Raw genomic sequence first — 24,095 nt, forward strand, 5'->3', positions numbered from 1 at the left:
CAAACTAGAACTATAATCTAGCACTAAAATCTTTCTCTATTAATTCAGTAGTTCATATGGAGTTCACATTAGCCTGTAGGCTAACTGATAGCAAGATTCTTTTCATGTATCCTCCAGAGAAAAGACTCCTCTTTAGCTTTCCTAGTTCTCTGTTTCTTTGTTGCTTTGAAATATAATCCTCAAGGAGGCTCAATGGAGGGCCAGTGGAGCGAGCACTAGCTGAAAAATTCTAGTAACAGCCTGAGATCATAAGACAAAGCAGCCATTCTCTCTATTCAAAAGAGGGATCAGTTTTACTGCTGAGCAGTACACATACAGAGGGAAGTACAGCGGTCCTGGGCTGTGATACAATGTCTGGGTAGGTATTTTAAATGATAAATAGTAGACATTTAGGTAGTCCTGTGAGTAGGTTTACCTGTATTTGAAGAAGTACTGGCTGAGGGCCAGCCGGCCTAGATTTTGGGACTCCATCTTCATCTCCTTTATGTTTTACTTTTGTGCAATCCTGACTGTCCCACCTGTGATTGTCTTAAAGCCACTACCTGGGAGGAAAATGTTCATGTTCAGCAGTGTTGCTGACTTCACTATGCAGCACTGGAAAGTCCCCAGGCCATTTCTGTATTTGTGTAATCATACTAAGATGGTCTTCCCTTTTGCTCTTCATAAAGGTGAGTGAAATTCAGAGCAGAATATGCTAATACTGATGATAAGAAGCCTTGAACACCATAAGCTATAATTCAACAAGATATAATTAGAGGCTATGTCTAAAAGGCAAGGTGGAGTAATGATCTTTTTAATTCTGGTGTGAGGAACCATACTCAGAAACATTTCTAATCTTTTAGTATTTTTATAATGCACAGTAAAGCTTTAAGTTTGTAGGAGAAGGGGAAGAAATATTTTAAAGTGTCTGCCAAAATTCCAGACTTTCTGACTAGGAAAGACTGCTTTGGCTAAATTCAAAAGAAATTATTGTTTGCAAAAATATTCAACTTAACTAGAGTTTTTGTGGGGAAAGAGTAAGAGGAAATTCACCTAAACATTACTCCCCAAGAAAGGAACACTCAGAGTTGGAATGCAGAGTGTTATGTTTGCCAAGGAAGAGAATAGATTTTAAATACTTACATTCTAATGAAAGAAAAGTTTTAAGGTTAAAAAAAAAAAAATGGAGATACCATGGGCCTCCCCGGTGGCGCAGCAGTTGAGCACTGGACTGGAAGCTGCCTGCAGCCTCTGCAGCGCCAGTTCAATCCCCGGCCGCCGGCCTGGGTCCCACATGGCGCGCAGACCTCTCCTGCCACCCGCTGCTCCCCTCAGCAGTGTATTTCGTCAGTCTGCCTGTTCTGTTCCCCACTCTGGCTCTGGTGAATTCTCTCACCCTCCCGTGCTTCTGACTGTCCTCAGTGCTTGTATAACTAAATTAAAAAAAAATAAAAAATAAAGAAATGGAGATACCATGTAGTTAATAGATCATTATCCTTGAGAAACAAGTGGAGTCAGAGCCAGAAAACACCTTCTGGATCATGATAGTAGAGAAGAAAGAGGGAAAGGATGGATCAGACTGCAGCTACCTGTATGCAGCCTAAATCCATAAAGGTCTTCAAATAACCTGCCACTTTTAGGGTGCATAACAGAACCCCAGCCATTCATATCAAATCATATGAGATATCTTAAACCTCTAATCTGCCTTGTAAAGCCTCTAAGAAACCACCTAATAAAGCTCATTCCTACCATCCATTCATTGTTGCTCTCTGAGCTTCATCTCCACTTTAAGTTATGTCAGAAGGAAGCAGTTTACCTTCTCTGCCAAGGAATGACTTCCACAGTCAGTTACACATCTTTAATAACCCTCTTTTATATTAAACATTTCAGGCAGTAACATAAATATCAAGCTCATTAAGTTAACACTTAGCACTCATGGAATCACCAAAACCTCCCTAGGACAAGAAAACTTTTATATTTTGACATTCATTTCTTTAATCATTTGTAAAATAACAAAGTTTGCCTGTCTAGTTGACAAGAATTTTCTTACAAGGGTCATGCAAAATAAATAATGTACATAACCCATAAACTGCAAAAGCAAAGTACATCCCAAGCTTAGATTTCAAACAAAGTTTATTGTGTTTTAACTTTTTTCCATGAGTTCCTATCTGAAAAATTATTTAAAATCATGGAAATGACCCAACATATATTTGTTTTACTTAACTTTTGAGAAGCATCTTTTATCCCTCTATGTCAAACTTGACAATAGAGACTTTTATTGTGCAACAGTTTTCATAGATTTTTTAACACAAATTACATGAATTTTACTAGTTAGGTATATTTACTTTAATGGGGTAATGAGGCTAAAACAGAACAATTTACAACTTGGAATATTGTTCACCTGCCGAATTCAAATTTTATAGTCATCGCAGATCTCCAGAGGAGTATTCTTACTTGCTCATTGATCAGCTTTCTTTATTTCATCCCTCCTCACTCCTTAGTTTAAAAGCAACAAATAGTACCTATATTTCCCAATATTTTCCTTTGTGTCAAATAATAAATTGTAAAAACCCTTTCAATAGTTATAGTTGATGGTATTTTGATGTTCCCATTTGTACAAGGTTAATTTATGTTATTTGTATTGCCTAGCTTCTTGCCAGAGCACACTATCTTTTTCTTACTTACAAAATAGATTTACTAGCAACTGCTTTTGAGCATATCTAGGAATGTTTTTAGTTGAGGTCTTTATTTATGAGAAAATACAGAGGGTCTAGTACAGTGTTATACAGTGTATAAATCTATATATACCAGCTTAATATTGTATTAGTATAATAGATACTAGTCTCTTAGGTATCAAAGCTAGCCCTGGATGTTTTACATTTATCATTTGTATTCCTTAAAGCTAGTTTCCACTTTACATAAAAGGAATTTAAGATAAGCAGCTTTGCAAAAACTGTATCAGTGGCAATGGATATAAGTGTAGATTTGTGTAGTGTTAATAAGGCAAAAATATGTGTGTAGATAGTAGATGAACACATGGGTAGATAGAAAAACTTTTGTTTTTGTTTATAGTGCTTAATTATTTAATAGCTATTTGAATAAATATACTCTAATCACAAAGACTGTTTTCTATAGGTGTGAACATAATAGCATTGATAGTAAATTATGTTTGCTGGTCTTAGAAATCCTCTTTGTAAATGGTAGTTTTGGAAAGGTTATTTTCCATTGTTATCATGATTTGGATCATGAATCATAAATAAAAGTAAATTTTAAAGATGTCTCTTTTGTAGAGTAGTAACTTTGAGTAATCTGCTAGTAGGGATGGTGTTTTCATTTCTCATTGCTGCTATAACAAATTATTTTTAAAAATTAGTGGCTTCAAACAACTGAAGTGAATTATTTAACAGTTCTATAGGTCAGAGTCTAAAATGGATCACAATATAGGAAGAATTATTTTCCTTCTGAAGGATCTTGGGAAGAATCCATTTTCTTACCCTCCCATTTTCTGCCTTCAGTCTTTAGTTCACAGCCCTCTTTCATCTTCCAAGCCAAAATGGTGTTTGATTAGCAAACTTAATTGTACCTTCAACCATAGTTCCCCCCTTGCCATGTAATGTGGCCTACAATTCTATAAATTAAGACATAAGTATCTTTTGGGGTCAAGGAGACTGGGATTAGAGGGGATGAGAGGATAGTATTGTATTTACCACAGATTTAAATTTTGTAGGTTCTGAAGTTTATAGAAAACTATTTAAGAAAATAAATTGAAAAAATTACAAATACAAAAGTAGGGACTAAAAGACATTTTTCTTTATGATGAGAAAAAAAATGACACAAAATACAGACTTTTTGAAAGGCAAACTGCATAAATTTATCCCACTTAACCCAAACTAATTTTATCTTCAGTTGTTTATTATATCCACATATCAGAAAAAAGTAGCTTCATGATCATAATGCCATTCAAAATTTCCTTTTGTTTCAGCTAAATTAAAAATAAGTAGAATCCTTGCCAAAATTGTCTTTACTGGCTTCTAACTAGCTTTTTTGTTTTTTAATTGAGGTCACATTGTTTTACAACACTGTGTATGATTTAAAGGATCACCACATGCAGCCCCAAGTCACACTCCCAAGTCCTCCACCAAATTAATTCATTTTTATTTATGTCATTTTTTGCATTAGTTTAGTTGTCCAGTTCCTTGGGTTCTGGGAGATGTGATAGAAAAAATATATATATACATAGAATTCGGGACCAGAAAACCTTGGATCAAGTCATTGCTTATTTGTTTATTCATTTAATGTGTTCCAGGCACTGGGCTGGACCCAGGATAAAATAATAGCAGAGTAGGCATGGTTTTTGCCCACATTGATTTTACATGGTAACAAAATGACTCATATAAGCAAGGTCTTCTTTTTTTTCTTCTAAAGATTTATTTATTTGTTTGTTTGTTTATTTATTTATTTATTTATTTATTTATTTATTTATTTATTTATGCAAGCACTGGGTACAGTCAGAAGTGCGGGAGGGTGAGAGAATTCACCAGAGCCAGAGCAGGGAGCAGAACAGGCAGAAGGACCGAAGTACACTGCTGAGGGGAGCAGTGGGTGCGGCAGGAGAGGTCTGCGTGCCATGTGGGACCCTCGCTGGCAGCTGGGGAACGAACCGGCGATAAGCAAGTTCTTCTTAAAGACCTTAAATGTTATGAAAAAATATGTGATCCTATGTAGTCCTACAAGGGAAACCAACCTAGACAGGTGACATTGAGGTGAACTCCAGGACCTATGGCGTGAGGCAGAATGATCCAGACAGAGGAAATAGTGAAGGGAGATTTCAGCAAAAGAAATTGTGGACAAATACCTGTGATAGGAAAGCAGATGCTAATTTCAAGGAGGTCAGAGAAGGTCAGAATATTCAATATAAAGTGGGGAGAAATTGGGAGAGATTAAGAAAATTCTTGAGAGCAAGTTGTGGCCAGATTCGAATAGGGCTTACGTCTAAGCTTAAGATTTTGGTTTCATCTTAAATGCACTGGGATGCTATTGAAGGATTCTGCACAAAGATGTGGAATGATCTGATTAGCAGATTTAAAGCTTTTCCTGTTTGTTTTGGATCATGGGACTGGAAAGGGGAAAAAGGCAAGAGTAGCTGCAAGAAAAATGAGTTGGATGAATGGAAGTATTTGGAGTTGAGATATAAAGACTAGAGTTATTAACTACTTTGTTCTCTTCAAAAGGACTCTGGTTTGTGTGTGCCTTTTCACTGATGACTCCTTTTTCAAAAATGTTATTCATTAACCACTATTTAAAACGTACAAAAAAAGTAGAAAGCATACCTGATTGGTTGCTTTTATGCTGAAATGCATTTATAGTCTGTTTCTTTGACCAGGTGTTTGCATTTTTTTTCTAATTATATAATGAACATGATTTTCTTAAATACAGGAATTTTAGGCACAAACAAACTAGTTAAGGGGATAATTGGGGAGTTATAATGTTACTTCTCAAATCATGACAGGTCTTCTTTAGCTGATTCTGAAGATTGTCTGATTTAGTTTTTGCTGTTGGTTTGGGGATGAGAGACATCATCACCCCTAACCCTCACTCCCATTTTTGTGGGCTCAACACCCATTCTAAGACTTGCTGGTCAGGAAGGTGCCAGCTGCCTTCCTCACCAGATTCTGTGAAGCAGATCTTTGCAGGTTCATTCTGCTGACATTCCTTCTGCATTCCAGGTAGCTCCTTCTCCCTAATTAAGCCTGGTCATAGGTCTACCCATCACCCCTGCTTCTATTTTTTATAACTGCATTCTGGATCACCTATTTTTCTGCCTTCCAATTGCCAGTGACATAAATTATGTTTTCTGTATGGTTTTGTGCATCTTTGTCATGCTTTTAGAGCTCCTTCTGGTAATTTCTACCTTTGCTTGACAGATTATGACTAGGAAACATATCATTAGGATACATTCCTCTATTGACAGAGGTATAAGGACACCTTTAAAATATAGTCAAATGGAGAGGCTAACGCAGTACATTTCTCCCATGCTATATCTGTTGAATTTTTGTCTTTTATGTTTATGTCAAGTGAAACTTACATCACTCTAATCTTGATAAAATAGTAATCAATGACTCATAAAGAAAAAAACTTTCTAAAACAAAGAGAAAGCATTCTATATTTCCAAAATATTGGCTAAACCACTTAAACTTCCATTTGGCAACTGTGTTGGTTGAGCTTCTGAAAAAACAGACTAGAGACAAAGATTAGACTGCAGGTGGTTTATTTGAGAGGTGATCCCAGGAAGCACCAGCCTGGATTGTAGAGAAATTCAGGAAAAGATTGTAGGAAATGAGACAGTATGAGCTGTGTTATTTAGTAGATTACTGCTCTGGGCCACTGAGGCTTGACACATCAACGATCTATGTGACACATTATAGGGTATAGAGGTGTGTCCCCTGCGGGTGACAAAGCTAGCATTGATACAACTCCCAATTGTTAATGGCTGAGGACTACTTTCAGGCCCATCGGCTTCTTGGCACTTTCCGTCCCTTTTCTTTGTGGACCCAGCTGAACTGTAGCAATTGGAAGGCGCCTTCAACAGAGATCACAGGTTCCTGCCATGAGACATCATCACTCTAGGAGGAGCAGTGAGTGCCAGAAGGATATGGGCAGGGCACCAGTGGCTTCTGCTGCTGTAGCCTTGTACCTGGGAGACGTCTCCACCCAGAGTTGTGCAGATTGTTCTATACACAATGGCACCCCACTAGTGAAGAGCTCTACAGCACCAGCACCCCACCACTAAAGAAATGTAGCTGGTGCCACACCACAAGGTCTAGGAGATTATTTCCACTTTTCATAATTTCTCCAAATGTGCAGGATTTATTTGTGGAAGCCCTTTTTTTGGCCTCCTCCCTCTGTACCTTCTATTCTCAGTTCAGACCCGCTGTCAGGACTTCATTCTTGTTGATGGTCCCTCTCTGTCCAGGGCATTCTACATGGATATGGCTGCCCTCCTCTGTCAGCACCATCCACAGGCATTCTAAGATGCATAATAACTTTTTGATAATGTTAGTGTCTTTGTATTTCCAAACCCTTTTGATTACTTTTCTGTACTCATAATTTTTGGCGATCTTGTGTAGGCCCTCAGCTGCAAACTTGCCTGGTTCTACATGGCAGCAGGTGAAAAAATAGGTCAGGAAGCCCCTATGCCAAAGCCAAGAAGCCCCTATGCCCTAAGCCAAGAGCAAGTGTTTATGACAACAATAGATCTACAGGGGGCAACAGCATGATCCATCTTCTGGCCTGGTGGGAGCAGCACCACCAAGTGACGTGGGTAGCAGCAGCCTGGCCCCAGTGGTAACAGGCTGCTCAGGCCCTCTTGGGCTCTCTTGGCCCCCTCTTTCCTGGCAGCAGATTAAAAAACAAGTCAGGAAGCCCCTATGTGGGGCCAAGTCTTTATGACAGCAATAGGAGATCTACAGGGAGCAACAGCATAATCTATCCGCTGGCCTGATGGGAGCAGCACAGCCAAGTGACTTGGGCAGCAGCAGTGTGGCCCCGGTGGTGACAGGCTTCTCAGGCCCCCTTGGGCTCTCCTGGCCCCCTGATTCCTTGCAGCAGCGGCAACCAAGGCAACAATAGCTGCAGCAGTGGCTCATGCATTGGATCACCAGGAGCCCAATTAGATTTGATATGATTTTGTAAACAAAGCCAGCACAGGGCCAAGTTTAGACCTAACATACACAAATAGGTTTTATGCATGCGAACTATATATCAAGGTTACATGTTATTTACTGTTTTCTTCACATGGAAGACTATATCTCAAGGCTGCATGTTCTCTACTGGGCCACCTGTGCTAGACGGTCATGGGGAAAAACCATCTGAGAAACTGAGAGAACTCTGTTTTTCATGGACCCTACAACATGCACACATTAAAGAGACTTCTAAACTGCTTCATTGAGTTGTTAAAAGTTCAGATGACATCATGTTATTCTTTTGAGGGCAGTTGCATTTTGTCCAAGGGAAAAAGTTCTAAGGTGAGATTTCAGATGTGACACGCACCCTATCCATTATACCCAAAAGAATGAAATAGCTTGATGGGCCCCCTGCTAGTGAGGAAGTCTGCCCATATGCCTTTCTGTATTCTAGAGTTATATCATGGTTTTTGTCTTTGTCAATTACTCTGGCCCTAAGGTAACTTGCTTCACTTGTGCCAACAAAGGAAGTTCCACACTGTACATGTTTCCTAATGCTAAAAAATAGACCAAAACACAGATCAATCCATCAAGCTCTAAGCAGCACATACATTGTTTACCAAGGCACTACTCCACAAGGGATGGACTTCTATCCTTTGCCATTTCATGTTTAACAATAGTCTAATTGGAATTCCAAAATGTCAGTTGTAACTGTTCTGAGACAGGCTTAGTTTAACTTGTATTGCTCTACTGTCAATATATATTTGATGATATAGTTCATCATCCAAAATGGAATGTCTTTGAGAATAGAAAGGGGACACTATTAATAACATACTAGAACACAGGCATAAAACAAGGACTGTCCCAAGTTAACCAGAAAGTATGATTACCGTAGTGACTTTTCTTGTACTTGACACACGATAGAGTTAAGGGGAAAAGCAGAACACGCTGGACTCTGATTCCTCTGTGCCAGTGAACAGGCACCACAGGGAAAATGCTTTTTGGGGAAATGGTTCTGTTGCTCTCGTTTTCCCTCTCTCAGTATAGTATCGTGAAAGAGCTAAAAAGGTTGACATAGGTTTTGCAGAACATGAGCCTTAACTAGAATTTGCTTTTGACTGTGTGAGTGTGTAAGGGGGAGGAGTTGTTGGTTTTGCAGACAGTGATAGTTTCACCACTAACTGCTGCTTATCTCTTAAGTCCTAGTTCTCATAGTGTAGCAATACTAATGCCAGCAAATTAGGATGAGGGTTCACAGGAACGTATCTAAAGCACTGAACATTGTGCTTTTTGTATAAGCATAAGAAGTACTCAACAAAAGCCAGACCCTTTTGTGTTCTATGCTTCCCATTTCCCTTGCCCTACTGTTTATCCTCTGGCAGGAAGGTAGGATGTGACAGAGAGGAGTGAGAGCTGCTGAAACTGATGAGTGATTGAGTGCCTTTTGAAAGTGATCATTTTGTCAGCTTAAGTGTAGTAGATATGTATTATGAGTGCAAGAAATCTGTATGGAACTTCCTCTTGCCCATGTAAAAGCTCTTGAAAATAGGTTTATCTTGGAAATCATGCAATAATGCTGGGTCTACCTCTCAGATATTTCTTACATAATGTAAGGAGTTACATCGTATTTGATAACGTAAGCAGCATATTTTAATATCATTCGATTTAAGTGTATCTTCATTATATATTTTGAATAACATTTCTAACTAGCAATTTGCAAATTTATGAGATGATACATAGTAAATTTGCTTAGTGATTTTTCACTTCATGGTCTTATAATAAGCTATAGGAAACAACATCCTTGATAGAAGCAATTTAATCATACTGTGTGTCTGTGTGTGAGATAGTGAAAGGAGGGAGGGCGGAGGAGGAGTGAGGAGAGGGAGCGAGGGAGCTCTCGTCAGCCCAGGGAGCGCAGATATTCCACCCAGAGAGAAAGCAGAGTTATTTAAACCAGGTCAGAGCTTCTGTAGCCTTCTGTTTTCCCCTTGAGAACAATTTAATGCTGATTATTTTTTCCAAGAAAAATCAGGTAAGTCTGTGCTCTATGTATGTATTTTGTTAAGTCCTAAGAGGAGTTTGTTAGTTAATTTATAGCCTTTCATAAGTCTAAAACCAAAAAGCCAAATGTTTGAAGCTTTCAGTGGTGTGGTAACAGTTTTCAAACAAAGAGAGTGTTACACTTGACATTACTGATAATCAAATAACAGAGAAAAAAAATATGAAAACATCTATGCAGTGGGTAAAGTAGTTATAGAAGGATGTTGCTACAAGAATATTTATAAAATTATGTCTAAATATGATCTACTGTAAATCTAGACTTACAGGATTTTCCAGCTGAGTTTGAGATTGGGCAGTGATTCAATTCATTAGTACCAAAGCAGACATCTTAATGTTATCACAAAGTTATATTTTTCTTTAAAGCGATTTCATTTACATTTGAAATTGTAACTGTATTGCATATACCACACAGCCCTACAATCAAATGTGTAAATACTTTATATTTACTTGTAAAGTTCATAATAAAATTGCATTTCAAAATTATAAATCATATTTTTTTTATTTAGGCTCCAAAAACTTTACCTTTCATTTTGTTATGTTTAGGCAAGAACCAGAGAAATACAACTTTTTTTTGTATGAATTCCTTACAATAATTCATACTTACTGTGTTATTTAAGATAATTTGGACTTTTTTCCTAAAATCACCAAATTATGCTCTTTCCCAGCAGTATTTCAGAAAACCCAACTGAAATTCTCAGATAAGTATATTTTAATTATCTTTAGATCAGAATAAAACATACAAGTTAAGACCTTAAAGAAATTTCAAAAACAGGCTTATTTTATGCTCTCAGATAATGTGGAGAAGTAAAATCTGGTATTATTTTCCTAATTCATTTTTTTATTCATACATATGCTTATGTCACAATCTGAATGAAATTGGAGTATAGTATTGTCATCACTAGAGTTTGTGCCAAAGGCACTCTGAGAACCTTTTGGAAAAGGGTAGTCTTATTTAAATATATTCAACAGCAATGTTATTCTCCAAAGACCAAGCATAGAATATGTATGATAAAATCAATATTTATCAGTAGCTTCCTTTCTCTGCTTTTTCTGTAAAAACTCTAATTCAAAACTGATGAAGATACTTTTGCACATGAAAGGTTTTATAAATTACCAGAGTCAGAGTAGTCTACATATTGCTTGTGTTTTGTCTTTGCTTGCATTTTACATTCTGAACAATACTTGCCTGGAATTAATTCCTAATTTTTAGTTTCATTTAACATTTAACATTTTTAACTTTAGAAGCAGGGTTCATCTGTGGAAAGAAGGCATAAATATATTTAGGATTGCTGTAATACATTTGTGATTTATCTTTCCCTACCTTAATTCCCAGTTTAGTTTAAGTCATTTGTCTTAAAAGGAATCTTAACATCTGTTTGGTTTTATGCCAGCCTCAAGCTTAACCAACTGAGTGAAATGTCTCCTATTTCTTTTTGTCCGTACTTATTATTAATGGGCAGCACGTAATTACTTTTCTCCCTAAGTAAAAATCTTCCTATTTTTTTTAAATCACACTTTAATCTTAGTATAAGACCAATAGTAGAGAATCAATGGGGACTGGGATATTTTTTTACCTGGTTTACCAAGTAACAGGAACTTAGATACATACACAGTTAAAGTTCTAAGCTTTAGTTAACTAAGATCAGTCAGCAACTCACTGGATAAACATTTGCTGAGCACTACTCTAACAAGAAAGATGGAGAGCATACATATTCAGGTGAGAAGTTATATGCAAATGAAAGATTTTATTAGAAGTCTATTGCAGTTTGTTTTCACTGAGCAGCTCATAGGCAAAAGCTGGTTGATTTATAGGGAAATGATATAGGAGTTTAGAGAGCAATATCATTGCAACTTAGACATATATGACTGGGTTTTGAGAGATGCTTTGAGATGGTCCTGAAGATTGGTAGAGAGAAGACAGAAAGGACATTTCAAGTAGTGAGAATGGTATAAGGGAAATCTTGGAGGCAGAAAATGTCAATTCATGAAAAAGGAACAGGGTGTAATCATCTTGTTTGGAGCAGAAGTTTGCTAGCAGAGAGTCAGGAGAGGTAAATATGGCAGACCAGGTAGGAATAAAATAAGGAAAACTCATAAATGGCATGTAGACTATGGAAGAGCCGGTAAACTTGTAACAAGAGACCAACATCTTTATGGAAATTAATGTCATGGTTGCACAAAGCCAATGATAAAAAGCTCAATATGGGGAGACCAATTGAAACATGATGGAAGGACTTGGTGGAGGAGATAGAGCAGTAAGACTAATACTGTTGGTTATGTTTAGATAATGGAAAAATGTTATAGTATCTTTAAACAAAATGGAAAATACAAAAGCCATTTTGAGTCGATAAATGTGTACCAGTCAGAGTTCAGCCAGAAAAGCAGAATTTGTAATGTGATATATATTGAGATATTTATAACAAGGGGATAACTAGGCATGTCTGAAATCCATAAGTAGGGACAGGTTAAAGTCTCAGGTACTGGCTGAAGCTATGGTGCACAGGTGGAATTTCTTCTTCATCACGGAAGTTTCACTTCTGTTCTTAAAACCTTTCTACTAATAATAATCAGGCACATCCAGATTATCTGAAACAGTCTCCCTAATTAAAAGCCAATTGATTATGGATTCTGATCACACCTACAAAATTCCTTCACAGTAATCCCTAGATTTGTGTTTAACTGAATAACTGTGGTGCCTAGCCATGTTTATTACATAATAAAACTATAAAAAAAAAAAGAAGAGTTAATAAAAAACAAAGGAAGAAAAAAAATTAAAAAGACCATAGGAGCAGATAACGTGGTCCTGTTTTACTATACTTTCTCACTAGTTTCCCAGGTTTTCCAGAAAGCAGGAGCATAATTTTGGTCCCCCTGCTTTCCTCCTGTGTTTGGGGTATTGCCACCAGAGATCCAAACAGAATTTGCACGGAGAAAAGACCAGTGGTTTTTATTGTGAGTTTTGAAGATACAGTGAAGGTAGGTAAGAAACACTGTGGACAGATATATTTTCGATGTAAGGATAAAACATATATTCCAGAGAATCAGGAATTAGAGGTACAACTGTAGTGGTTATTTAATGAAGAGACTTTCTGGTGACTTCTGCTCCCACAGTCTTGAAAGTTCCTTCCCTTCCTCATCTGCCTAGGAGACTGGTATCTAACTGTTAAGGTATAGCTCAAGCATCTCTTCCATGGGAAATTCCTAACAGACCCCAGAGTTAACTTGGTCCATTGTCCCATCACCCACTTGGGCAAATTTTATACTTAGGCACATATTCTTATCCTACTGAAATACAATCGTTTATGCTTTTTTCCTCCCTCACCAGATTGTAAGCTGCTTTCCATTTTGAGTTCAAATCTGTCACAGTGCCCCATAAGTTCTGAATATACATTTGGGAAACAAAGGAGGATGATTCCATGTGTATGTCTGTGAGAACAGTGTGTAGAATGTCCATGGAAGAAGAAATCTTGAGAGATCTTGGAAGTAAAATTTAAAATTAAATTTTAAATTTTAAATTAAATTTGTTAAATTTAAAATTTTACAAATAGTGGAATTCTTTATCAGTGCAATAATTATACTCTGGGTTTCAGGAAAACCAGAACAAGGTGGAAAAGAAGAGGAAGGGAAGTGTCTGATAGCAGTGTTGCACCAGAGGAGGGGTCACACTCTCCCAGGACAGCAGAGGAGAAGGGGTTTGGTGGAGAGAAGGATTTATTTGGATGGGGGAAGGATGGAGGAAAATATCCTTGAAATATCAATGAAAATAAAAGACCAATATGAACGAAAATATGCCTTCTCTTAAGAGAGTTTTTTCATGTCAAAAACTTGAAAATTTTCATCTCTATTTGGTAACTTTGATCTAAAGTATTTAAAGTGCTTTTAATAATGAAGGCTGCTATTCCTTTTCTTTCTCTCTTTTTTCTGTGTGCAAGCACGTTCACGTTTGCAGTATTTGTGTGTGTCCTGTGGGTCTATAACAGGTGGTTCTTACACAGATTTGTTTAATTGACATATTGTCCCCTGTGCTATCCCTCTGTTGATTACAAATGCTTTTTAGCCAAAACAAGGTTTCCTCATCAACAAGTTGAACAGTTTTACAAATAGTGGAATTCTTTATCAGTGCAATAATTATACTCTGGGTTTCAGGAAAACCAAAACAATGACTTTCCATATCAACATTATATCATCTTCTTCTTAAGAAGAAAATATATGTGTTAAAGTACTATTATACATTCTACAATTGAACTTGCTAATGTTTATTTCTATGGTGCATAATATTTATGAAATTAGATGCCATTTGACATCAGAGCAGTTCCATGAAATTTCTTAAATTCTTGTCACCTGTTTCTTTCAAAATTCTATGTTAGGTTTATTTTTTTATGGATTTTAAAATTTTACCTACCATTTGCTGTTAAAAGCATAAAATAATGTTCCTTTTCTCTCAGATTAGTTTAAAATTTACTACTTATCTTTCAAGAAATATGAACGTATTTTGTAGAGAAATACAGCTGAAATCCCACTTACTAAGAATTTGAGGTTATCAGGGACATACAGTTCTGTTGAGAGTCTTTCACTACAGTACTTCAGAATAGACTTACAAAAAAAAAAAAAAATCTTCCTGTCTCTAAAGAGAATGGCAGAATTTAAGTGTTTTCTCTAATTGTATCTAATTTCTTTTCATTGTGAGGTCACTATATTTGACTGCATCCAAGTTATACCACCAATGTTACATTACAATTATTGTAACACAGAGAAACTAAAGTCACTGGAGATTGGACTTGACCTTTTAAATTGTGAACAAATGGAGTGTGACTATGTGTGTTCTACCTGAAATAAACAATCTTAAGAATAAAACAGTCCACTCCTTCAGTGCTTTCATAATGAGACTTCATTTTTCTAACAAGAGATGTTGAAGTGTCATCTGCATTAAGACCAGAGACTTTGAAGCAGAAAGATTCAAGCTCTAATCTTCACTGTGACTTTAAGGAGCTTTGTGACCAGAAGCCAAGGATTTAACCTTACTCACATTGGGTTCTTTAAGCAATTTGAATGAGATCACTTATTTTTAATCTTCCAGTGCTAAGTTTCAGATCTATTCTAAACTGGATCATTTAATTCATCTATCATTTATGTTCTATATTTTAAGCTCAAAGTTTATTTTTAGTAGTCTTTTAATTCCTATTTGATATGGGCTCAAAATAAACAGGAATTGCCAATATGAAATTATTTACTCCTTTAATACTAGATAAGCATGACAATGTGTTAAATACTTAACATTCTTATAAATTGACTTCTACTCTAATGGAAAATGTCAGATTTGTTTTTAAGTTATACCATAGCACCTTCCTTTTGGAAAAGTGTTATGAACTCCACAATCTTGACCAAGTTCATTTGTTCCCACTTGTTGAGGTATGTAGTATTTTAGTCTGTTCAGGCTACTGTAACCAAAATACTATATATCTGACAGGCTATAAAAACAGTATTTATTTCTCACAATTCTGGAGGCTGAGAAATCCAAAAATCAAGTTGCTGGCATGGTCAGATTCTGGGAAGGGCCTACTTTCTGTTTCATGGATAGCCATATTTTTGCTGAAACCTCAGATGGTAGAAGAAACAACCAAGATGTTTGGGTCTCTTTTATAAAGACACTAATCCCATTCATGAACTTCACCCTCATGACATAATCACCTCCCAAAAGCCCCAACTCCAAATATCACATCGGGTATTAGGTTTCAATAAGTGGGTTGGGGAGAAGAAAGAGGTATAGACACAAACATTCAATTGATAGCATATAGCTAAACCAAAATCAAACAGTTCATTTCCTTCTTTATATTCCCTAAGATACAGTTATATTCTCTAATACATTCCTTATGTTCTCTAACGCAGTTCTGGGAGTTGCTTACCTCCAGATTTTCCCTTGATCAGCACACAGTTCAGTCTTTTGCATTGCATATTTCTAGTTATCGTACCCCTAATTTTCTAAAGATGGAAGGTACTAGGGTGAAAGTTAAAGACTCAATGTGTTTAATACTCTGTTCTACCAGTTTACACCTCTAAATATTTTCTCTTTCTTTTGTCATGTTTTTTTCTCTTTTATTATACAACTTCATTTGGTTATTTAACACTTTTTCTAACCACAGTCACTGGGGAAGCAACACAACAGTTCCTAACTTCCTCAAGCATTCAGGTTCAAATTAACCTGCTTTTACATAAGTTATAATCTTCTGGGTCATGGACTCATTCTTCATCAGTGTCATACATCTCACCCCCAAGTTACCCTTAAGAGCTTTCTGCCATTCAGCTTACCATGGCCTAATTAATTTGCCTGTTTTCCCACTTGTTACATTCATACTCTGAGATGTGGTTTGATCTCAGTGTTAATGGGAAGTGAAGTCAGTGTGTTGCTTCTCAAGAACCAGCTAATCAGAATAGCATGTGCTGGTGATCCCCTCTTTCTTGTGGTCTTTGTGCCTAGGGAAAGTTGGTCTCTCTTTCTCTCCCTCCATTCCTCCCTGCCCCTTGTTGATTCATTCTCCTCTCTCTCCTCTTAGAATCTGCAAAATCTCTCTAATTTATTAATTTAACCCCTTCTATGCCTTCTAGCTGATCTGTATACCTTTTCTCTCTCTTAAACCATAAATTACCATTCTGATCATTTAGTGAAAAAAATCTAACTTTTTTCCCCAATTTTAATTTCCCTTTTTTAAAAAAAGATTTATTAATTTATTTATATAAGCACTGGGTACAGTCAGAAGCGCAGGAGGGTGAGAGAATTCACCAGAGCCAGAGCGGGGAACAGAACAGGCAGACTGACGAAGTACACTGCTGAGGGGAGCAGCGGGCACGGCAGGAAAGGTCTCTCTTGTCATGTGGGACCCTCACCGGTGGCCGGGGATCGAACTAGCGTGTGGGACCCTCGCCGGTGGCTGGGGATCGAACCCCCCACACCGGTGGCTGGGGATCAAACCTGCGCTGCAGAAGCTGCGGGCAGCTTTGCAGCCCAGCGCTCAACCGCTGCGCCACCAGGGAAGGCCCTAATTCCCCTTTTCTAGAATAGCTATGTCAACTGGTATTTGAAAGAAATTAAGGTGAAGAACTAACTTGCACCTATCAGATATAGTAGATAATCATAAATTGAAATAAACCTCCAATTAGGATATAACAAGCTGATGTGGAACATTTGCTGATAGAATATTTTGCAAGAGTGTAGACAACTTGAGTAGTTTTTGCTTTCCCAAAGTTGATATGCTTCCTCTACATTGGCACCCAGAATCTGTGGTTGTATGCAGGTCTCTAGCAGGAGTGGAGCAAGGGTTGGGTAAAATAGGTTCAGTGAACATAGTGTTTTGTAACTAAGATATCACAGAGATATGGGACTTCTGCAAGATTTTCTGGCTGCTGATCCTCTGGAACTTTGCTAGTGAACATGTTTGTAAGCTTTACTAATAGGATTGAAAGTAATCCATCTTCAAATAAAATTCTGAAAATCCTTAATAATTAGATGGCAACTGGATTAATTTTCAAAGTTATCTGTAGTGAAGATCTCTCTCTGACTACCTGTATTTCTTACCTCTTAATTTTATAAACAAAAAAGGAAAGAGGTGGCTGATAATGCATTTGAATTTACTTCTTCATTCTTAAAAAAATTCTAGCATTAAGAGACTATATAATTTCCAATTTTATAGTTTTAAAAAGATTAATACCTGTTTTTTTTAAATTTCTGCTTAAAGCAAATATTAACAAATTCTTTCACATTCTATTAAAAATTCATAAAAAATGTCAGATTATATGAAGGTTATAAGCCAGACATCACAATATGTGCTAGCCCATCCTGGTTTTAGCCTGTGAAGTATAAGTCTTTCTGCTGCCATGCTCTTACCCCACCCAGCTTCCTTTCAATAAAAAATAAGTGAATAAACAGAAATTTTTAAAAGTAAATAATAATGAGTTCTGTGCTAGGCTAACAAAACCTAAGTGAAAGGTCTTTACTTTCCTACCTTGACAAAAATCCTTCCATAATTTAACTGAAGGGGTCAAGTTTCCATTTAAAATACTCAGAGTTGTGTGTTTGAACCTGGCTTACCCCCATCTCCGGCTGAGATCTATCACCACCCTCTTCCCTCTACATCCATTGGCTCTGTCCTGCATCTCCTGGGGCCTTGCATACTTTCATGCGTTGTCTATACCTAGTTGGATTTTAAGACAAGCAGATAGGCAGTGGCCCTCATCCTCAGGAGGCTGGACCCTGGAAGGACACATGGACCAGCCCTGTATGTGAACTTGGAGTCATGGTGGCTGGAAATCCTAGGATCCAGGCATCTGGAGGCTCAGTTCAGAAGGGGGGACATCAGGGTGGGCACATCCTCTTGGTCTGAAGGAAAGGCTACATGCGATATGGAGGGCTAACCACAGAGGGGCAGAGAACAGCCCTTTAAGGAGGAACAGATGGTTTAAGGGCTGAACTAAGATTGTTACTACATAGTCTTGAATGTGTTCTTATTAACTCTAATGATTGATTAACTCATTTTGTGATTTGATGTTTGTCAAATTTTACTTTATACAGGCCCTTTATTTGTTAAGAAACCATGGCGAATGTTAACAATGTGTATAACAAAAAAGATGGGAGGGAACCATAAATTCCTGTTTAAAAGAACTTTACCTTTCAGAGATAGTCAAAATCATTTTATTCCATCCCTGTAGCATTTGTGTAGATAATATTTGTTGCTACTTTTTAGTAATTAGCTTGTAAACTGTTCTATATTTACACTTCTCTCCATGTAAATGTACACATATACACATGCTCTCTACCTCTCACTGCCAGGAAAATCTCGAGCCTTAATACAGCAAATGAATTCCTGATACATTTTGCCCCCAAATAAGAAACTGCCTGATTATCCCTTACCACCCACTATACAGAGTGCCTGGTGCTGGGACTATGCATTTCATTGTGGGGCGCTCCATCACTAATAACTGGTCATACATGACAAGTCTCTCCTATATCAGTTGTACTCCTATTTCAGATCTCCAGCAATTGCTGGCTGTGTCTGTAAGTTGCTCTGCTGGGTCTCCAAAAAGAATGTCATGTGGGCCAATCAGCTCATATCAGACCAATCCAGCGTTGATGAAAATCCACCCAATTTGTTTCAATAAATATGAGACTCTTAAAGGATCTACTTTGTTTGATAATTACAGGAAAAGTTTACTCATTTCCATTGTGATCTCAAATTCTTTTTCCTGCCCATAATAATGGTGCACTACAGTTATCTCCAATAATTAGAAACTTTATGCATGCAAATTTGTTTCAGGATATTAAACTAATAGGAAAGGATGCCTCTGTTTATTGTAACCTGCAGGGTACCTTATACAAAATGATATTTAATGAACATTATTTATTGCTAGGCTCTTCCCCTCTAGCCCTACATTCTGGATTTCATAAGGAACAAAAATTTCCATTAGCTCTGTTGTTAGATGGGGAGACATTCTTTCAAATATGTAACTGCAGAGGACAAATTCAATAACCCAAGCCTCCTATCTCAATTAGAATTAAGTGTACTCTTCACAGATATAGTGACTAGTGAAGAATCATATCACAGTCCGGGTGGATAGTCCATTCTGGTGCTGGTGTTGACTCCCTCATGTCAGGACCTAGGCTCTGCCAGCTTCAGCATGTGCTCCATCCTTAAGTCCAGAGTGGCTGCTGCAACTCCCACCATCACGTCCCCATGCCATCCAAAGGACAGAGGAAAGAGAACTGTGCTTGGTCCTGAGCTGGAAGGGTGGAAGGGGTTCCCTCACTAAGAGAAAAGGGTAAGAATGGATAGTGGGGCCAAGAGTAATGTCTTCAAAATGTTACAACTTAACTATGTTCCATTCTAAATAACATTTAGAGTTAAATGGGAAGCACAGAAAGATGTGCTGTAAGTAGAATGAGAATAATTAACTTCATTGTACTTGGAAACCTCATCTGTGCAAAATACTTTGGAGTGTATTGTGCTTAAACAGGTCACAGTCCTGAGAGATTTATGGGCATTACCTGACTTAATACTCAAAATAATCCTCTGAGTTACGTGGTATTCTCACCCAATTGCATAGATGAGGAGAATGAGGCATACGGAGGTTTAGTGAGCTGCTTGCAGACCCAGAATTAGTAAGTGGTAGTGCTGGTCCCAAACAGTGTGCTTCTAGAGTTCATTCTCAAAACACTTCCTGTCCAGCCAGCACTTAAAGTGTTAGACTCCCTTTTGAAATTAGTAGAAGAAAGATTTCCCAGATAGTAATACCTTGAGACATACATAAAACATTTGCTTTTTTCTGTGTTGTTTTATTTTTATAGTCAGGGTGGTAGAAAGTAAGGAGATATTTTAGGTTTATACACAATAAATGAAGACCAACTTCTAACATTAAATTAAAGAAGAAAAAAGCAATTGATCTAAATATTGTTATATACTTAGGCTTCTGGGCAAGTAAATCTGACATCTTATTTTCTGAAAGTCAAAAGCTGTTAATACAGACAGACATCTTTTTATTGCACTTCACTCCATTGTGCATCCCCGATGCTGTATTTTTTATAAGCCCTCACCAGCAAAAAGATTACGACTCCCTGGAGACTTAGTGACAGTGTTTTTTAGCAATAACATATTTTGTTTTTTTAATTGAGGTGATGTTGGTTTACAACGCTGTATATGAATCAGAGGTGTAGTTTCACATCTCTTCAGATGCATTTTACCACACCCCAGGCCTCAAAATCCTCCACCATAGTCGATTTTGTTTCTTTGTATTCCACAGATGAGTGAAATCATCCAGTAATTGTCTCTCTCCTTCTGACTTATTTTGCTTATCATAATCCCCTCCAGTTCCATTTATGACACAAAAGACATGTACATACTTTAATTAGTAATAAAGTACTTTTAATTAAGGTAAGCACATTGTTTTTAGACAGGATGCTATTGCACACCTCATACACTATGGTATGGTGCAAACGTAGCTTTATTTGCACTGGATAACTAATAAATTCATGTAACTCACAATGTTGTGTGCTCTGGAACTGAACCCAAAATATTTTTTCAAGTTATGCCTATAAATGATTTAGATATACCCATGCAATACCTCAGACCACTTTTTTAAAATATTTTATTATATATAATTCTTACATCATTTTTCATTTTTGCACAATGTATGCATTTTCATTTTGGTTATATTCCCCATACAATTGCACCCCCCCCTTATTTTGACCCTAGTCCTTCCTGCTTCCCACCTCTCCCCACCCCATTTGTGTCTCTGATTTATAGTTGCTTGTTATTTTGATTTTTACTTTGTATTAATTAGTCTTTTTCCTGGTCCCTTATTTAGGTTTTCTAAATTCCTGCTATGAGTGAGACCATCCGGTATTTTTCTTTTCTTTTTCTTTCTGACTTACTTTGCTGAGCATGATCCCTTCTAGCTCCATCCATGTTACTGCAAACTGCATGTGTTTATCTTTATTGATTGCTGAGTAATATTCCATGGTGTATATGTACCACATCTTCTTGATCCAATCATCTGTTTTTGGGCATTTAGGTTGTTTCCATAGATTACCTATTGTAAATAGTGCTGCTATAAACATAGCGGTGCAGGTGCCCTTTGGAATTAATGTTTCTGTGTCATTTGGGTAAATATCTAGGAGTGGAATTGCTGGATCATATGGAAGCTCTATGGTTAGTAGGTCAAGAAATCTCCACACAGCTCTCCATAGTGGTTGGACCAGTTTGCACTCCCACCAACAGTGCAGAAGAGTTCCTTTTTCTCCAAACCCTCGCCAACATTTGTTGTTGCTAGTTTTTTTAATATGTGCCATTCTCACTGGTGTAAGATGGTATCTCATGGTAGTTTTGATTTGCATTTCCCTGATTACAAGTGATGTTGAACATTTTTTCATATGCCCATTGGCCATTTGCATTTCCTCTTCAGAGAAGTTTGTTTATAGCTCTTCTGCCCATTTTTTGACTGGATGATTTTCTTTTTTTTATTGAGTCTCATCAACTCTTTGTAGATTTTTGTGATCAGTCCTTTATCATTAGTGTTGTGTGCAAAAATGTTCTCCCAGTCGGTGGGGTTTCTCTTTGTTTTTGTTATTGTCTCTTTTGCTGTGCAGAAGCTCTTTAATTTGATGTAGTCCCAGCTGTTTATCTTTGCCTTCACTATCACTGCTTTGGGTGATATGTCTGTAAAGATGTCTTTGAGGTGCATGTCATGTAGTGTTTCGCCTATATTTCTTTCTATGTATTTTATGGTGTCAGGTCTTATGTCTAGTTCTTTAATCCATTTTGAGTTTCAAACCACTTTTTAAACAAGGTAACCCAAAACAAATCCATCCCAGTATTTGGGGCTTAATTTCATCCTTAGCCATTTAGGTGATTATTTAAATTGCATTTAAATCATCGTGTTTTTTAAATAAGGTACCTTTAGAGTTTTAAAATAATAGTGGCTACTTCCTAGATCTGTTAGTTTGCTATGACTGTCATAACAAAATACCGCAGACTGGGTGACTTAAATAGCAGAACTTAAGTCTATATTCTTTCAGTTCTATAGGTCTAGGATCAAGATGTGGACACACTTTGGTTTCCTCTGAAGCCTCTCTCCTTGGCTTGCAGAGGGTCTCCCCTTGCTATCTTGTCACACAGTGGTCTGTGTGTCCGTGTTTTAACATCCTCTTTTTATAAGGACACCATTAGATGGGATTAGGATCTCTCTAGGGGCCTCCTTTTAACTTAATCACCTCTTTAAATGCCTTATTTCCAAATATAACCATTTTCTAAGGTACTAAGGTTAGAACCGCAACATCTAAATTTGGGTGGGGGAGGACCACTGGATACACTTGGAAAACACTGAAGTGATGAAAGCAAACAATTTGGAGGAGAACTTCAGCATTTTGAATGATCCCCCCCCCAACCCGACCATGCATACATCTTATATCCTTGCCTGCACAGGTGTTGTGTTTTATTGATCATAAATCTCTTTACTTAAAAATTTTTGGCAACCTTATTAGCCTTATTATTAGCAGATAGGACAGACAGGCAGGCATCAGGAAGCTCAGGACAGCATCAGACTTTTTACCAGAGAGTAACTGCTAGCCAGAGAAGAACTTGTGGGGAAGTCAGTGTTCAGCACCCAGAAATCCTTTTTCAAAAGTAGTATCCATAGAGGGCATCCCTGGTAGCACAAGGGGTTAAGATGCAACCTATGAAGATACCCACTGCAGTACGAGTTCCATCCCTAGCCAAGGAGATACCCACATGGCACAGTAGACCTCTCCTGACTCACCCACTGCACCCCTCAGCAGTGCATTTCAGCCAGTCTGCCTGTTCTGTTCCCTATTCTGTCTCTGGTGAATCCCATAGAGAACTTAAAGTGCCAGGCAGTAAAATAATTTTATCTACCTCCTATCTATCTAGATTATGGGAGTGGAATAAAAAAGGATTACTTACTTCATCACTGGAAAAGACTTCTTTTGAAGAAAAATTCAAGAGAATTTTTTTTCCATCACATAATAATTTCTTAACACTATAGAATTGAGAATAAGGAAATCCATAAGAAAAGGGAAACGAGAACAATATAAACAGTGCAATATAAACAATATAAACCTCATGCAGTTTTCTAAAAACAATCATAAGACCCTCAAAATTTTTATAAGTTGTACTGATCTGACTTGGGATGAAATATATCAAAAGCCTTGGTCCCACCAAGATAACATTTTGTTTGCTTGTCTAATAACTATAAAACAGAAATGATGGCTCTATTAGAACAGATACCTATAAAATTTTTCAACTCTGTGGTTACCGTGACATTGGAAACATATGACATCAACAAAGAACTGCTAAATATTTGCATTAATTATTGGAGAGCTATGATAATACTACTGTATCATATTGTATATGATACAAATGACACACAACTTTATGTGGACAATACAGGTTTTAGGAAGACCAAGACCTTGAGATAATAAAGAACAGATATATATATATATATATATATATATAAAACAGCTGTCCAAATAATAGGTAATCCTGCATCTTGAGAGTATTAGATAAAAGGACCTGCAATGTGAGTCCCCCTTGCTTAGTTCTCTGGCTTCAGGATCACTATCTTCACTAAACTTGCTTTCAACTCTGGGCATTCTGGAAATGTAGTTGTCTCAAGGGGCCAGGCTCTTTATTATCTTAAGACCTTTCAGAATCCTCCTCTTCTGCACTGAAATATAATTCATCTCCCTCCCCCACCTCCACTGTCTGCAGTCTCCCCCTTCACCATAACTAAAGGTTAAAATTCCATTGATAATCCTTCAGATACCAATATATAATCTCTTAGATTTTACAGTTTGGCTCCGTTATTGCTGCT

At 37.2% G+C, this 24,095-nt stretch overlaps 1 protein-coding gene across 25 annotated transcripts in view; it reads left to right on the forward strand.

Moving 5' to 3' along the window:
• RIMS1 (regulating synaptic membrane exocytosis 1) overlaps window positions 1-24,095 on the forward strand; it is a 461,872-nt gene that overhangs the window by 420,983 nt on the left and 16,794 nt on the right. Inside the window, exons 1-2 of one of the 25 annotated variants that reach the window (XM_037519953.2) lie at window positions 9,563-9,693; window positions 12,551-12,698. The exons of 22 other annotated variants lie outside the window; for them this stretch is intronic. The gene's annotated coding sequence lies outside the window, so the exon portion shown is untranslated. Of the gene's footprint in view, window positions 1-9,562; window positions 9,694-10,920; window positions 12,699-24,095 lie in introns of those variants that run through there. 2 more of the 25 variants (XM_037519954.2, XM_037519951.2) reach the window with 2 other exon arrangements.

This window comes from Talpa occidentalis, unplaced genomic scaffold (assembly GCF_014898055.3).
Source record: "Talpa occidentalis isolate TD23 unplaced genomic scaffold, MPIMG_talOcc4v2.1 talOcc4.2, whole genome shotgun sequence".
Taxonomy (NCBI): domain Eukaryota; kingdom Metazoa; phylum Chordata; class Mammalia; order Eulipotyphla; family Talpidae; genus Talpa; species Talpa occidentalis.